The sequence below is a fragment of the Hyla sarda genome, chromosome 5, assembly GCF_029499605.1.
Source record: "Hyla sarda isolate aHylSar1 chromosome 5, aHylSar1.hap1, whole genome shotgun sequence".
NCBI classification, from domain to species: Eukaryota; Metazoa; Chordata; class Amphibia; order Anura; family Hylidae; genus Hyla; species Hyla sarda.
In genome coordinates this window covers 341,353,389-341,370,260 of record NC_079193.1, presented here as the reverse complement: position 1 = coordinate 341,370,260, position 16,872 = coordinate 341,353,389, and the positions used below count along the sequence as shown (strand labels likewise).

At 42.6% G+C, this 16,872-nt stretch overlaps 1 protein-coding gene and 1 pseudogene across 8 annotated transcripts in view; one reads left to right on the top strand and one right to left on the bottom strand.

The window, feature by feature from the left end:
* Nucleotides 1–16,872, bottom strand: part of ZFPM2 (zinc finger protein, FOG family member 2) — a 451,186-nt gene that overhangs the window by 278,858 nt on the left and 155,456 nt on the right. The window lies entirely within an intron of this gene.
* Nucleotides 9,680–9,778, top strand: LOC130274735 (U6 spliceosomal RNA; annotated as a pseudogene).

The window sequence follows — 16,872 nt, the reverse complement described above, 5'->3', positions numbered from 1 at the left end:
GAACGCCACCTTAGACCGTTCTGTAGGAAACAAGTCCGACAACATCTCCATATGCAGGGAACACTGAGACAAAAATCCACGGCAGAGTTTAGAGTCCCCATCAAATTTGTCCGGCAGGGACAAGCGTAGGTTAGGAGCGGCCACTCGCTGCGGAGGAGGTGCAGGAGCTGGCGGAGGAGATGGTTGCTGCTGTAGCAGAGGCAGAAGTTGCTGTAACATGGCGGTCAACTGCGACAGCTGCTGTCCTTGTTGGGCAATCTGCTGCGATTGCTGAGCGACCACCGTGGGAAGATCAGCGAGACTTGGCAGCGGCACCTCAGCGGGATCCATGGCCGGATCTACTGTCACGATTCGGCTTCCAGGTAGTGGATCCTCTGTGTCAGCGAGGGATTGGCGTGGACCGTGCTAGTGGACCGGTTCTAAGAGGCTACTGGTTTTCACCAGAGCCCGCCGCAAAGCGGGATGGTCTTGCTGCGGCAGTAGCAACCAGGTCGTATCCACTAGCAACGGCTCTACCTCGCTGACTGCTGAGAAGGCGTGGGACAGAAGGACTAGGCAGAGGCAAGGTCAGACGTAGCAGAAGGTCGGGGGCAGGCGGCAAGGTTCGTAGTCAGGATGGGTAGCAGAAGTTCAGGTACACAGGCTTTGGACACACTAAACGCTTTCACTGGCACAAGGCAACAAGATCCGGCAAGGGAGTGCATGGGAGGAGGTCAGATAAAGGCAGGGAGCAGATGGGAGCCAATTAAGCTAATTGGGCCAGGCACCAATCATTGGTGCGCTGGCCCTTTAAGTCGCAGAGAGCTGGCGCGCGCGCCCTAGAGAGCGGAGCCGCGCGCGCCAGCACATGACAGCAGGGGACCGGGACGGGTAAGTGACCTGGGATGCGATTCGCGAGCGGGCGCGTCCCGCTGTGCGAATCGCATCCCCGACGGCCACGACAGTGCAGCGCTCCCGGTCAGCGGGACTGACCGGGGCGCTGCGGGGAGAGAGACGCCGTGAGCGCTCCGGGGAGGAGCGGGGACCCGGAGCGCTAGGCGTAACAATATATATGAATACAAAATTTTATTTTACCAACGTAAGATGCCTTCAGACCAGCTAGCCCCTTAAATCTACTGAAAGAGAACCAGTGAAACAAGTATCTGCAGTAAGTTCCGGTCTGAAGATGTCTTCTTTTCCTACAACTGTACCATATACCTTCAATGGCTGTCTGTCAAATGACCATTCAACCAACACCTATCACTACCATTCACCCCATACACAGAACAGTTTATATTGGGCAAGAATTCATGTGTTATGAATGGGGAGAGGGGAAGTCATTTTTGTTGTTGTTTTTGTGACAAGGATAATAGTTTGGTAATGTTATAATCAGTAATACCTATAAGACATAAAACCCTCATTCTTAATGCAGTATCATACAGTTTTGATCCAGTAGAATAAAAAATCCTATAAAGTATTACTTAATTTTTCACATCCACATATGATGATCAGAATAAAACCTTGCATCAACCAATCATCTCTATCGTCTGTTATCCATAGATTGTTATGCTATCTTTTTTAAGTATGCAAGCTGACCTCTTTTAAACTCTTCAGTGAATCAACCATCACAAGATTGACCAGAAGACCTTCAGCCCACCAGAAAATAATTTCAATATCCAACTTTAAGCTTTACAGAAAAATAGAATAATCATATTTCTGTTTCTAATTTCTTTACAATCTTTGGTTCTATGTACAATACCATGACCATAACAAAAAATTATCAAAAAAGTTAGAATACTGCCACTGCTTCAAATAAGCCAACCAGCCACAATTCCAAATGTTCTTGCAAAAAAAAAAAAAAAATATATATATATATATATATATATATATATATATATATATATATATATTTAGTTTTAAAATGATTATTATTATTATTATTGTTCTTTTTATTAAACAGTCACATCCAACGTAGGGAAAGAGTGCAGCCTATTGCTTGCCCTAAAACCCTTTTCCTACTCACGTAGATGATCCACCCTAAATGGCAGCCCTGCAACTGGGTGACAGTCTCTACACTGACTATGTGCAGGGGCATCAGAGTAGCCAGAATAATTAGTCAACACAAGTTAATAAAACATGGGCAGGCAAGGTACAAAATCACAAAGGCAAACGACATAGTCAGGACAAGCTGTTGGTAAAACCTATAAGAAGTGTTGTACATAACCAGAAGGCAAATGCAACATCAGAAAACAGGCAACAGGTCAAATCTAGACAGGAGCATAGTACAAAACCAACAGGCAAAGGCAACTTTTGATAACAGACAAAAGATCAGGTCACAGAAAGTCAGAAGACTAGTCAGGCACAGGGGAAACAGAAATATTGGTAATGGGAACAATCACTGCCACAGGTTTAGGCAGGTCTAAATTCCCAGCCCCTGGGAGGTGTAAGCACCAATACAAGGCTCATTGGTCTGGAGCTCTCACCTCCTTATAGGCCGGCACATCACACACTAAGGAAGGGCCCGGCAATGAGAAGGGCGGCCGTCAAGATGATGAGGGAAACTGTCTTGTATGCATAGATGGTCAAACAGCTTGGTCCATAACTAAAGTGTTGGCCCCTTCTTTCTGAAAAGAGCTCAAGCATTATTTTACATGACTAGAAGCTAAAGATATGTTCATTCTTTCTCTAGTTTTTACCATTGTATTTGACCATAAAGTACCATAAGGCAAAACAATGTGCAAAGACCTGAACTTTCTGTGTCAGCAGCAACAATTTGAGCAATGCTCTTTAACAGTACAGTAAATCCTTGTGCTAAGAAAATATGCAAGTAAATTGGAAATTTTGTAAATGCCTAAAGGCAGCAGGATAGATTAATGTAATTTGATTCCTCACAGTCTCTATAAAAATAAATAAATAAATAAAAATCACGAATCGCGCTGCGTTTTATCTAAAGTAAATGTTGCATCTGCACGTTAGATAAAGCACCGTGTTTATGCTGCTTCTATTGCTCTTGAACAATGTACTGTAGTTCAAGAAAATATATTATTACTCTCATTTGGCAGAGTTAGGCTGACTTATTGGAAAGCCTTTTTTTCAATTTTACTACCGCGATTCTGAAGTCTGAGACACAAAATGCACTGAAGTATCGCTGAGAACATAAAGTTGAAATATGACATTTTTACTCAAGTACTCCGGTCAAACCCTGATAAATCATACTAGCCAGGCAGTGATCTTATCCCTGCCGACTTAAATAAATCCAGCCTTGCAAGTTCATGTTGTTGGAAGTTAGTTGTCACTAAATGGAACTGTGACCTTATCCGATGTGTGAACTTATCCAGCAGACAGCAACATTTATTGTGAAGATTACAGAATGGGAAAAAATACTTTGGATAATTGTAATTTTGGCCATATGCAACTTGCTGAGACAACATCTATGTCATGTGTCAATAATAATGCCTCTACTGACGAAAACGAGTCATCTCAAAGCAGTAGTGTTCAAAAAATTTTATTCGGAACTTTCTTATTTTTTAGACTTGGCATATAGTTCTAAATACTGGAGACAGTTGCATTGTGAGGCTGGCTACTGTGACTTTTAATGGACAGCTAATTCTACTAATATTTAAAGGGGCTGTCTAGTTTATAAGACCAATTCTCAATTACAACATTCTGAGATAAAGAACAGTATGCTACTTAAGAACAATATTCAGCCTATTGAGTGATGCTTTTTCATAGTGAAAGCTCTTTAAGCCAACTATCCAAAATTGCATAGAAAAGCGGTCTCCTATGGGCCTGTTTGTCTCTAAGATAATGGTCACAATGGGGGTGTTTTTCTCAAAAAGGTGATTTTCCGGAGAAGTTTCACTGTACTGGACAAGAAAGAATGCAGATATGCACCAAGGCAAAGCAGAATAAAGAACAACCATTGCCTCCGGGGAAATTCTTGTTTTTCCAAGTTGAGAATCTCTTTCAAGGCAATCGCCACTTCTTCGATATTTTCTTTTTAAAACATGTAGTAAATTTAGTGATAGAAAACGTAATGACTGTCCATTATTAATGTGTTACCCCATTTTTCCATCCCCCCAATCCCCCACCTTGTTGTCCTGCCCAGATGGCTTATTTGCCTAAAACAGTGTTTCCCAAGCACAGTTCCCAAGTACCCCTGAGCAGGTCATGAATTGAGGATTTCCCGTACAGAGAACACTTGTGGCGATGCCTGATACACTAACCATAACATATCACCTGTGCAAGACTAAGAACATCCTAAAACCTTAATCTGTTGGGAAAACTTGAGGACTGGGCTTAGGAAACACTATTCTATAAGATAACCTTACTTAGGAACATGTGACAATAACCTCACTCAGCCTACACATGAAAGCACTGTATTAAAGAAACAAGTACAGATGCAGTGGAGGAGGCTGAGTGACATTGTATAGCCACATTCTCCTCCATAGGATGTCATCTTATGAATGGATAAGTAATCCAGAGAAATTCTGTAAAAATTTACAGTCAGTAAGGTATCTATCATTACATTTACTTCAGGTTTTATAAAACTACCTAGGAAGTGGACAACCCCTTTAAAGTGTACCTGTAATTTAAAAAATAAAATTAACATATTTTGACTTGTCCCAGATACATGTTAAAGGTTTTGATCGGTCAGGGTCTCAGTTCTGATGCCTCCACCGATCATTAGAATGAAGCGAGTGGTGGCACACTTTAATTCCCATCATGTGTCACATTCTAGAAAAGGATGTGAACCTCTGGTGCGTCTTAGGTTCATCTCTACATAAGCTTTGTCATACCCATATAACTCGTTCAACCATTGTTTACAATGCCCTCCATGCCAATACTCTTTTAAAAATAAAATGGGCACAGATGAAAACAACAGTTGAATGGACCTTTGTTTCTAGAAGACTGGGAAAAAAACTGAAAGTATGGCACAAACTGCACCTTGAGTATTGCCTTGAGTATATAATGAGGATGGGTCTTAACCATAGTGGTTACCAAGTGGCATAGCCAGATTTTCCTTCCCCATTGGCTTGTAACTAAATACACTGGCCAAGGCATAAAGGCTTGTTGGCACAACCTAACCCCCCTAGAACCACATACCTAATGCACATGTCCCACAAATCCCCCAAATACTCTTGCCACAAGAAAATACCAGGGCAAAATACTATTTATTTTATTAAGAAACCTTTAAACTCTATCTGTTTTCGTAGATATGGATCCAATCGAAGCATGCCAGCTATGCCAGTGTGTGCCAGATCAGGTGTTTCCTATGTACAGCTCACTTGTAACTTTGCTCAGTTATGTATCCTACCTCCCCTTTCCTGTCTCCATTTGTCCCCTTTTATATCTTTATTCCTCTGTCACTCTCACCCTGCCTGGTTTTCCTCGCACAAATGCACATGATACAGAAATGCCAGGGACTTGGCAAGAGGCAGCTGATGATATGACTGGAGAGGGTTTTGTTGATAAGATCATCATCTGCTGCTGGACTCAAGGGCTTGCTTCTTTCCTCGGAAGAGGTGCAGCCACCCCTGATAAATGTCCCTTTGTGTGAAGATCTTTCCTGATACATGCAAAGACATTTTGTCCTCCCATCTGTTTGTTTTGTTATGTGTTCAGGATTAATATCACACAGTCCAATGCCTTTTGTTGAGGCATCTCTCGAAAAAACGAAATCTGCTCCCTTTGTACAGAACATATCCTGTCCCTGACTCGTGCATATAGCACAGTGTTTAAATGCATTCCTAGTCTAGTTCATACATTAATATACTGTAAATAAGACTTTTTTTTGCTAAAATTATATTCTGTGAACCCCCATCCATTTGCAGCGTGTCAATAGAGAAGGATTCTTATTCAGTTTAGCATTATCTATCCTAATTCTACTCTATGTGCACTTAGAACCTGCATAGAGATTCCAACAAGACAGGACTCCCTCCTAATCCACAATGTTAGCAAAAAAATGGACAAACCATTTGAGAATTAGAGCAATGCCCAAGAGCCCATGGTCGGGGGACACCCACGGGCCTTAATTTGTTACAATATCCCTTAATTTTTTTATAAGCACAAGGGATATTTGCTATTGAAACACAAGTTATTAACCTAAACCAAGGGTATTATGGACCTTAGTGTATATAGAGCACTGTTGCTAAATTTATGGTTGTGCAACAAACTGTTTCTTGGCAACTGATAGTCCGGCTCTTCTGGTGAGATGTTACTATAATTGATACTTGATATGAATAGTCTCAAAATAAAGCAGTTCATTATATCCACCCATATGCAGTTCTTATATTGTGTCTCACCAACATTCTAGCCGCTGGTCTCGTACTGCGACGGACCCACTTGAATGTCCTGCGGCTTTTGATTCAATGTGGGCGCTGCAGTGACTCAATGGGACATAGCCGGCTGCTGGCTCCGGAGTCGATGCTGTGCTGTGCGTATTGTATAGATCGGTCTCCCACAAGGTTGCATGTATCGCTACTCCGGCAGGAGTATCATAGCTTCTGTGCAGCGTTCACAGGCCGGTGGTGAGTGATGTAAGAGATTTAAGCAAAGTTGGGTGGATGTCCTGCAGGTGGAGTCCGTAACCAGGTGCAGACTTCTTTTCACAGGTAACAGAGCGTCTTACCAGTGCAGTGTTCAGTTGAAAAACTCTAGATGCGTTTCAGGGTTCTAAACATAAGTAAACGACCCCTTCTTCAGTAGATACAAATGGAATAAAAGCATATCCTCATATTCGCGAATATCGTCACTAAAATTAGATAGGTAGATAGATAGTGACGATATTCGCGAATATGACATGACAATATTCAAAATGAAAAATGTCATAGACCCATTATGACTTCTGTATAGACCAAGAATAGATCAAGAATTAGGAGATAGATAGATAGATGGATAGAGTTACGTGTGCTGCGGATTCATCCACCATTTTTAGATTGATAGAAATGTCAAACACAGGCAGCACGAGGCGACGTTTCGACCACCTCTCATGGTCTGCATCAGGCAATGTGGTACAACAAGTGAGAGCTTTAAATATGATATAATACATGACATCATTTCCTGGGTGTATACAAATTACATCACATCCTTATGGGTGTGTACCAATGTAAAACGTAAATAAACAAAAATACATGTGCGGTAGGATTACAGTACTGGTACTCATACAACACTCAATCAGGAGCCCATATCCACTGTAAATGCAAAGTGACAAATAAAAGCAAATGTATATTTACAAGCAGCGTATCATAGTGCAAGTGCATCACAAAATCATACATCGTATTCAAACTCCTATGTGATACCTCTAGGTTGGGTCAGGAGAGGGACATGACACAGTGACGCGACTTCCGCCGGAAGTCTCCGGATACCGGAGAATCAGGGAATTTCTTTCTTTCTTTGCTTGTTTGAAACGGGAGTGATCAGAGTACCTGAAGAGACTTTTTATACTTGGAGGCTCCCTCTCGTGACCCAACCTAGAGGTATTACATAGGAGTTTGAATACGATGTATGATTTTGTGATGCACTTGCACTATGATACGCTGCTTGTAAATATAAATTTTTTTTATTTGTCACTTTGCATTTACAGTGGATATGGGCTCCCGATTCAGTGTTGTATGAGTACCAGTACTGTAATCCTACCGCACATGTTTTTTTGTTTATTTACGTTTTACATTGGTACACACCCATAAGGATGTGATGTAATTTGTATCCACCCAGGAAATGATGTCATGTATTATATCATATTTAAAGCTCTCACGTGTTGTACCACATTGCCTGATGCAGACCACGAGAGGTGGTCGAAACGTCGCCTTGCACTATCTGGTGTGAATAAAGCCACTTCTATTTTGTACCTTAATCTGGAGTGCTGCCTGTGTTTTACATTGCTGTATCTAGAGGGACCTTGGGGCTCAGGTCCGACCCCAGCGTGCACCCTTTACTTCTGGACTATCTTGTGTGCTGCTCTACCTGCTGTAGATATAGATTGATAGAAAGATAGATAGATAATATAGATAGATAATATAGATAGATAGGTAGATAGTTATCCGTATGCACAAATACGCATGCGAATACATGCATGCGCATTTACGCAAAGCAAAAATAACCACAAACATGTAGAATATGCGAATTTCGTGAATATAAGGCGAATATTCGTCCATATATTTGCAAAATATTGCGAATTGGAATATGGCATATGCCGCTCATAACTAGTCATCAATACAGTCACTGTTCCTGCCCATGCTGAGAGGATAAAAGTTTACAAGTTTCCACATCTCCTATTGTCTATGTTAGAGAGGAGAAAGCTGAACAAGGACATCTCTAATACACTAAACTCTTCCTCAACCTATGATCGGAGTTAGTTCTGCTTGGCTGCCACGCCAGAGAGATTTACCTGGATGAATCCTTCCGGGTACTGTGCAGTAGGACCACAGTTGTGAGTAAAGAAAAGTCTACATCTTGCACGCCAGTGAGCCAACCTTAGAAGATCCTCATCAGTAGTTTCAGTAATATTGGACTGAGACACAGAGAACATATACATCTACATTACAAGTACACGTGCTAAGAAGCACCATAAAGATTGCTAAATTCGAGTAAAGCTATTATAAAAGCAAAACTTAAAGGGGTTCTCCGGTGCTTAAACATCTTATCCCCTATCCAAAGGATAGCTATCACGCCCCCTCCCGTAGGCTTGCATTGCGGGGCGAAGCGTGACGTCACACGCCGGCGCAGGCGTGACATCACACGCCGCCCGCCCTGTAGTCGCTGGTAATCAGTCCCGGAGCGAACACGCTCCGGGGACTGATTACAAACGGGGTGCCGCGTGCATGATCCCGGGGGTCCCCAGCGGCGGGACTCCCGCGATCAGGCATCTTATCCCCTAAGATGTTTAAGCACCGGAGAACCCCTTTAAAGGGACAATAACCAAATATCCATTCTTTTAGGTTGGAATGTTGCAACTTTACACGTTAGACCAAGGCAACTGCATTTTATTGGAATTGCATTAGAACTTTGTAGAAGTTGTTTCAAAGAATACTAAGGTTCAGAGGTCTTACTCTAGCTCCTTCCTGAGCAGTGGATTTCAAAATAAGTGAGCAGCAGAAGAGAGGAATTTGTGAGGCAATTACAGAAAATAGACACATATAAATGGATAGGTATGTGCTGCAATACCTAGTGCAGTACATGAATAAGAGTGGAGCTGTTTCAGGAAAGAAATTAATTTTTTTTCTATTCCTGGTTAACCCAATTAAGCCCTTCTATAGTAATCTTGTGATAAATATGCTGTGTATGTTATTTGCAACTTTTTAACTAACAAAAACATGCTGAGACTTGTAGTTACCCATCAGCCATTGATGATACACCCGCGCTAGTCTGAATTAAAAAGCCACTCTTCAATCCATTCCTGGCATATACTCAAGTCTTATACGTATAAGAAATATAATTGTTACTTGTCATAATTAAGAAAACTACCAGCTGTAGACATTGCCTTGTATTGTAATTGAGGACATTATTTGGATTAATTTGGATTAATCAGACTTTGTTTCTTTCTTGACATTCAGAATCATCACAAGTAGTAAATCTCCAGCCATTATCTAGAGGGATTATTCAATATATAGAAATGTCATAACCAGCAAACCATGAGGTGATCAGTAGGAAAATGGAATCTAGGATTTCCCGTTTTTACAAGTAAAATATTATTTTCTGCTCGCTTTGGCAGCGCATATTCTCAAATTGGAACAATATGGAAAAGATTAGCATAACCAATGTACAAGCATAAAAAATGTGTGAAGTTTTCCATATCTTTATTCCACTCAGTATTAGATGCTGATTTTTTTTCCCCTCAAAGGAATACTAAAATTAGAAAAATACCATGATATCCATTCTACCGTAATCCCGTCTGGTCACATATCTTATTCTAAATGTTGTTGGAAAAAAAAAAAGCTACACCCCAGAGGACATCCATTTTGATGTTGAACTGTATGTTTGGGTAAAAAGTCTGAACTGCTCATATTTGCTCATATTTCTCTGCCTCTAAAAAAAAATGCAACGTATATACTCGAGTATAAGCCGATCCGAATATAAGCGGAGGCCCCTAATTTCACCCCAAAAACCCAGGAAAAGTTATTGACTCGACTATAAGCCTAGGGTGGGAAATACATCATCCTCCCATGTCATCATCCAGACCCCCGTCATCACCCCCCCCCCCTTCATCATCACCGCCTGTCAATCCCTTCATCAGTGGTCTTCAACCTGCGGACCTCCAGATGTTGCAAAACTACAACTCCCAGCCGATGGCTGTCCGGGCATGCTGGGAGTTGTAGTTTTGAAACCTCTGGAGGTCCGCAGGTTGAAGACCACTGTGGCCTTCGTCATCATCCAGTCCCCCCCTTTAGTTTTCTACTCACCTCCCCTCGGTGGGAAGGAAGGGTGAGCTGGTCCGGGTCATCTATGCTGCAGGGACCGTCCGGTGGGGAGGGTTAGTCGTTCCAGGCTGTCCATTTTCACCGGGAAGCCCTCTTCTCCGCGCTCCGGGCCCGGCCCCGGACTAGTGACGTTGCCTTGACGACGACGCACAGGGATGAGCATTAACGTCCCTGTGCTTCATCGTCAAGGCAACGTCACTAGTCTGGGGGCCGGCCCGAAGCGGAGAAGAGGGCTTCCCGGAAAAGTTGGTGCATCTTTTAAGGCAAATACCTGTCCTATCACGGCGGTCCCTGCGGCCATCAACGTCCGGGACCCGCGGCTAATACAGAACATCACCGATCGCGGTAATGCCCTGTATTAACCCTTCAGACGCTGACCGCCGCATCTGAAGCGAAAATAACACTAACCCGGCTGTTAAGTCGGGCTGTTCGGGACCACCGCGGTGAAATCGCGGCGTCCCGAACAGCTTACAGGACACCGGGAGGGACCTTATCTGCCTCCTCGGTGTCTGCTCCGTTCCGGGATCCCCTGCATGGCCGGCGCTCTCCTTCGTCATCATCACGTCGTCGCGCACGCCGTCCCATCATCCAATAGAAGCGGCGTGCATAGCGGCGTGATAGCGGTGATGGAGAGCGAGGATACAGGGCAGCAGAGACGTTCCATTTCTGCCCTGGATGTCGCTCCATCGCTGTCGCTGCGTCCCCGTGGTGTCCCCGACTCTCCGGTCATCTTCTTCCCTGGGATCCATGCTCTATGTCGCCGTCATCACGTCGCTACGCACGCCGCTCCTATTGGATGACGGGACGGCGTGCAGGACGACGTGTTGACGTTGAAGGAGAGCGCCGGCCGAGCAGGGGTCGATCACGTTTTTGCCTGCGGTCGGGAAATCGCATACGGCCGAAAACGCAGCCGACCGGAGGCTGCGGTTCACTCCGGTCGGCTCATAGACATACCGTACATTAAATACGGTTCCCCTATATGGCTGAGTGCGGGCGCCTCAATTAAGCCCCGCCCACCCCTCCTCCCAGCCATATACGGGAGCCGTAAGTACAAAACGAGGTGTGAACCCAGCCTTATACGGCAAAAAATACGGTAATTGCATCAGTTTCCCAACCCATTCTGATCTATTACAAAAAATGCATGGAAAAAAAACCTTGATGCGAGCTGCAGAGAAAGATTTATATTTTGCAGTTGAAATGATTATTTCCTGAATGGGTTGGTGTTCACAAGTACGCGGAGGACGCCGCCGCCGCCGCACAATAAGCATTCCGATTAATGCATCATTGTCGGAAGGCGTTATGTCATACATGCAGCAATTACATTTTATGAGCGGCGTATCTGCACCAAAATCTCGCGGAGGCTATAAAACTTTAAGATGGGAATCAGAAGGAAGTAAAAATGACACGTTATAGAAAAACAAATTACGTCCTATATATTTAATCCTGTAAACTGTGATGTTCGCCGCGGCAGGATGGCACGATAGGAAACTCTAGAGTTAAAGGAGGAATGTCACAGTGTTTTGATAAGAGAAACTATGAACTCCCCCCCCTCCGGTGAGATTATCGAGAAGAATTGAGCAAAATGCATCATTTATAACCCCGAGCCTCACCATTATCTCAGGCCGGGACACTTGTTTTAAAAACACACAAGGACCATTTTTTTTTTTCCAGGACTAAAGCCCCCTGTTAGGCTTAGGCTTCTTTTTGAACCATGAAAGAAAGTTGACATGCATGTAGTCAAAGTTTCCCAAGCAACCGCGCAATGGGTGGCAGAAAAAGGCCATTTGTGCACCCTCAAGGTCAACACCGAAAAAAGTGCAGAGGAAGCAGAGGAGAAGCGAAACCTCTTTGATCACAGATAATATCTCGTATGGTTACAGAGGAATATAAAGAATGTGATGCTAAAAAAACAACAACACATAAAATAGATCAAAAATAAAAAGTATGTAACACAGGGATCAGATTGTATGAGATAAATTCTTAATGCCTCTGGGAAATATTACCCTTATGTGCTGTGTAATGTATACTGCTCCCTCACAGCGAACAGGCAAGAACGGAAAGAAAGAGTTAAAGAGTAAAACTAAGCAGCTTAGTATCTTGTATATGTGTCTAATCATCTATCTATTATGTAACTGCTATCTATCTATCTATCTATCTATCTATCTCATATCTATCTATCTATCTATCTATCTCATATCTATCTCATATCTATCTCATATCTATCTATCATCTATCTATCTCATATCTATCTATCTATCATCTATCTATTTATCTCATATCTATCTATCTCATATCTATCTATCTATCTATCTATCTATCTATCTATCTCATATCTATCTCATATCTATCTATCTATCTAGGTATCTATCTACATATCTATCTTTTTATCTATTTATCTTATATCTAGCTATCTATCTAGGTATCTATCTACATATCTATCTTTTTATCTATCTATCTATCTATCTATCTATCTATCTATCTATCTATCTATCTATATAAGTAGTCCAAAGAGCAGCACCACTGCTGAAAAAAACTGATTGTAAAATCATGGGATTCCTGGTCGGGGAGTCGGGTTAGATCCACGTGGAAAGGACCGCGGCACACAAGAAGAGTAGTTCAAAAACGTGAAGGTGTTTATTACATCATCAGAGGGTAAAACAGGTGCGACGTTTTGACGGCCTCAACGCCGTCTATCTCATATCTATCTATTTCTCTATCTATATATCTCATATCTATCTATCTATCTATCTATCTAAAAACAACAAGGAAAGCCGCACTTCCCAAATGAAGTGCACGAGTGCCGTCAGCCAAATCCCAGGTCCAGGGGTCCACGTAGATACAAACAGATAAGCAGCAGCAACACCGTTTAAACGGTGTTGCTGCTGCTTATCTGTTTGTATCTATCTATCTCATATCTCTCTATCTATCTATCTCATACCTATCTATCTATGTATCTAACTCATATCTATCTATCTAACTCATATCTATCTATCTCATATCTATCTATCTATCTATCTATCTCATATCTGTCTATCTATCTCACATATATATATATATATATATATATATATATATATATATATATATATATCCCTTTATCTATCTCCCTTCTTTTAAGTCATATTGGTTTGCTGTTTTTGATCTTTGATATAAACATGTGTGGGGATTTATTAAAACCTGTCCAGGGGAAAAGTTATCCAGTTGCCCATAGTAACCAATCAGATCTCTTCTTTCATTTTTGAAAAGGGCCTCATGAAAATGAAAGCAGCAATTGGTTGTTATGGGCAACTGCTCATTTTGTCCTCTGCACAGGTTTTGATAAATCTCCTTAAAAATCCCTAATCTTTCAATCAACTTTGTATAAATCAATAGAACAAACCAGCATACGAAACATGTTAAAATATCTTGTCAGAGAAAAAGGCATTTTTCAACTTATCAGGATCCATTCCATTCCCCACATTCTTAAAGGGAACCAATCAGCATATTTTAGCATATATAATACTTGACAACGCATTATATATGCTAAAATCGCTTTGGTCATCATCTCCGGTGGCCATTTATACCCCCAGGGATGGTGACGATATTAAGTTATAAAGTCCCCCCAGACACCTTACCAGCACCCATTGCCCCCCACTGCTCCAGCCATGGCACCGCCCCATCGGCTTCATGGCTTGCGTCATCGCTCTGCTCCCTAAGCAGACAGAGCAGAGCGGTTACACGAGCCGTCAATCAAGACAGGACCCCAGCCGGAGCGACAGGTGCTGGTAAGTAGAAGTCCCCGCCCAGAGGACTACTTGTGGGTCAGCCGGGGTAACTTTACAACTTAATATCTTCACCATCCCTGGGGGCAAAAACGTCCCCTGGGGATGGTGAGGATAAATGGTCACGCCACGCCCCCTCGATTCATGTCTATGGGAGGGGGCGTGACGGCCGTCACGCCGCCTCCCATAGACATGAATGGAGGGGGCGTGGCGTGACGTCACGTCCCCAGTCCCGGAAACCTGGAGGTTTCTGAAACTAGAGATTCAGCACCCGTATAGAATGCGGGTGCTGCAGGTCTTTCCTCTCAATGGCATGCTGGGAGTTGTAGTTTTGCAACAGCTGGAGGCATCATGGTTGGAACACTGGTATAAGCACAATCATTGGGGTATTAAACCCTATAGAAATGATCAGTAAATATGTCAGGAGGACTTCCTGCCAGAACATGTTTTACTAAAAAAAAAAAGAAAAAAGACACAGTACACGACATACATATATTCCCAATAACAAGACTAGTTTAATGTTGAACTTGTTTTAATTGAATAAAATAAAATATTTAAGTCTTTAAGCAGAAGGATTGTTCCATTGTCATTCCAGTAGTATACAACAAAGTCTATAGACAAAAATGAAGGTGAATTTGGAGCTCTAGTGGAGCATTTAATGGTGTGCCTACATTGTATTGGCTCTGACTGTGTATCACTAGGACTTAGACATGAGTTTTAATGAGATGCATGGGATTCTGTCCCTATAAATCATAGACATTTGCATTCCGCTGCAAGCTTAAATAATGCAACGGAGAACTGTCTAACATTCCGCATGCCTGTAATCAGAAAATGATGCGGAGCATGAACAATGCAAATATTAGGCATTCAAACCCTGACCAATCACTGCTCTGTGTCTATGTGACCAAGACGGTCCCATAGACTTACATTATGAGAAAATCTTGGTCACATGATACAGAGGCAGGAGAGAACGCGCTAAACACGCACTTCTTTCTACTTCTTCTACTGATTAGTCAGGGTGTGAACACAAAGGGTACGTTCACACGCGCAGATTTTTTAGCGGGTTTTCCGCTGCGTATTTGAAAGTGGGCGGGCTCTTCTCGGCTGTCCGCAGCAGATTTTTCGCGGCGGAATTTACGCTGCGGAAAATCCGCCACAGTCCCTACTGACTTCAATGGGGCTTGCGGCGGATTTTCCGCAGTGTACATTCCGCCGTGGAAAATCTGCTGCGGACAGCCGAGAAGAGCCGGCCCACTTTCAAATACGCAGCGGAAAACCCGCAAAAAAATCCACGTGTGTGAATGTACCCTAAGGGTCTATTCACAGTGCGGAATCCCATGGAAGTGTATGGGCTTTCATTTCGGGCAGAATTCCGCCGGCACAATTCCGCCTGAAATGAAAGCCCATACACTTCTATGGGATTCCGCACTGTGAATAGATCCTTAGGCCGCATTGACACTATAGAATTTCTGAGCGGAATTCTGATCTTAAATTTAGCTGGCAATGGGATTCCGCTGCACAGTGCACACTGAAGAGTTTTCGAGGAGGACTCTTCGCCTGGAAAATCCCCTCATAAAATTCTGCTAGAACATTGAACTCGTTTAATGTTCTGGCGGATCTCTGTTCCCCAGCCATTACCGAAGGGGGCGGCAATGTCTGCACAGTCCTAGCACCGACTGATTTAGTGGGCAATGGTTGGCGCTGCCCGCACTTGGAATCTGCAGTGTTAACCCGGCCTTGGGGTATGTTGACACAATGAAATTCCACATGAAGATTCAGCATCAGCAGAGTCCCATTGATGTTAAAGGGATTCTGCTGTGCTGTGCACACGTCGGAATTTCCGCAGTAGATGTTTCTGCTGTGGAAATCCTGATTCCGGGGTCTGCAGAAAGAATAGGCATGTCTATTCTTTCTATGGAGTCCGCACGGAAATGCATTGCCATGTATAAGACTGCACATTTCCCAGCAGTCCTAGCACTGGCATGTTCTGCCAGCACTCTGCTGTCGGGGCAATGTCTGCACAAAAAATGTCCGTGTTGACATTGCCCGTGTGAACATGGCCTTAGACACCAACTGATCAAAAAAATGTCATATGACTATAACTAAACAAAAGATTTAAGATTTTAAGTCATTAAAATTTTATTTCTACTTTATTCACCATTCCTAGTTTTTAAAAGGGGAAACAGCAGGGTCCTGTATGTATAATTTTCTTAGGATTAAAGGGGTATTCCAGGAAAAAGTATTTTTTATATATATATATATCAACTGGCTCCAGAAAGTTAAACAGATTTGCTAATTACTTCTATTAAAAAATCTTAATCCTTTCAGTACTTATGAGCTTCTGAATTTAAGGTTGTTCTTTTCTGTCTAAATCCTCTCTGATGACACCTGTCTCGGGAAACGCCCAGTTTAGAAGAGGTTTGTTATGGGGATTTGCTTCTAAACTGGGCATTTCCCGAGACAGGTGTCATCAGAGAGGATTTAGACAGAAAAGAACAACCTTAACTTCAAAAGCTCATAAGTACTGAAAGGATTAAGATTTTTTAAATAGAAGTGATTTACAAATCTGTTTAACTTTCTGGAGCCAGTTGATATATATAAAAAAAGTTTTTTTCTGGAATACCCCTTTAAGATCAGGTATCATATTGGTAATTTAGATGGACATTTCTAAAAAGAGGGTACCCTTGGAGCTACTGAGGGGTCTGTGAAAAAAT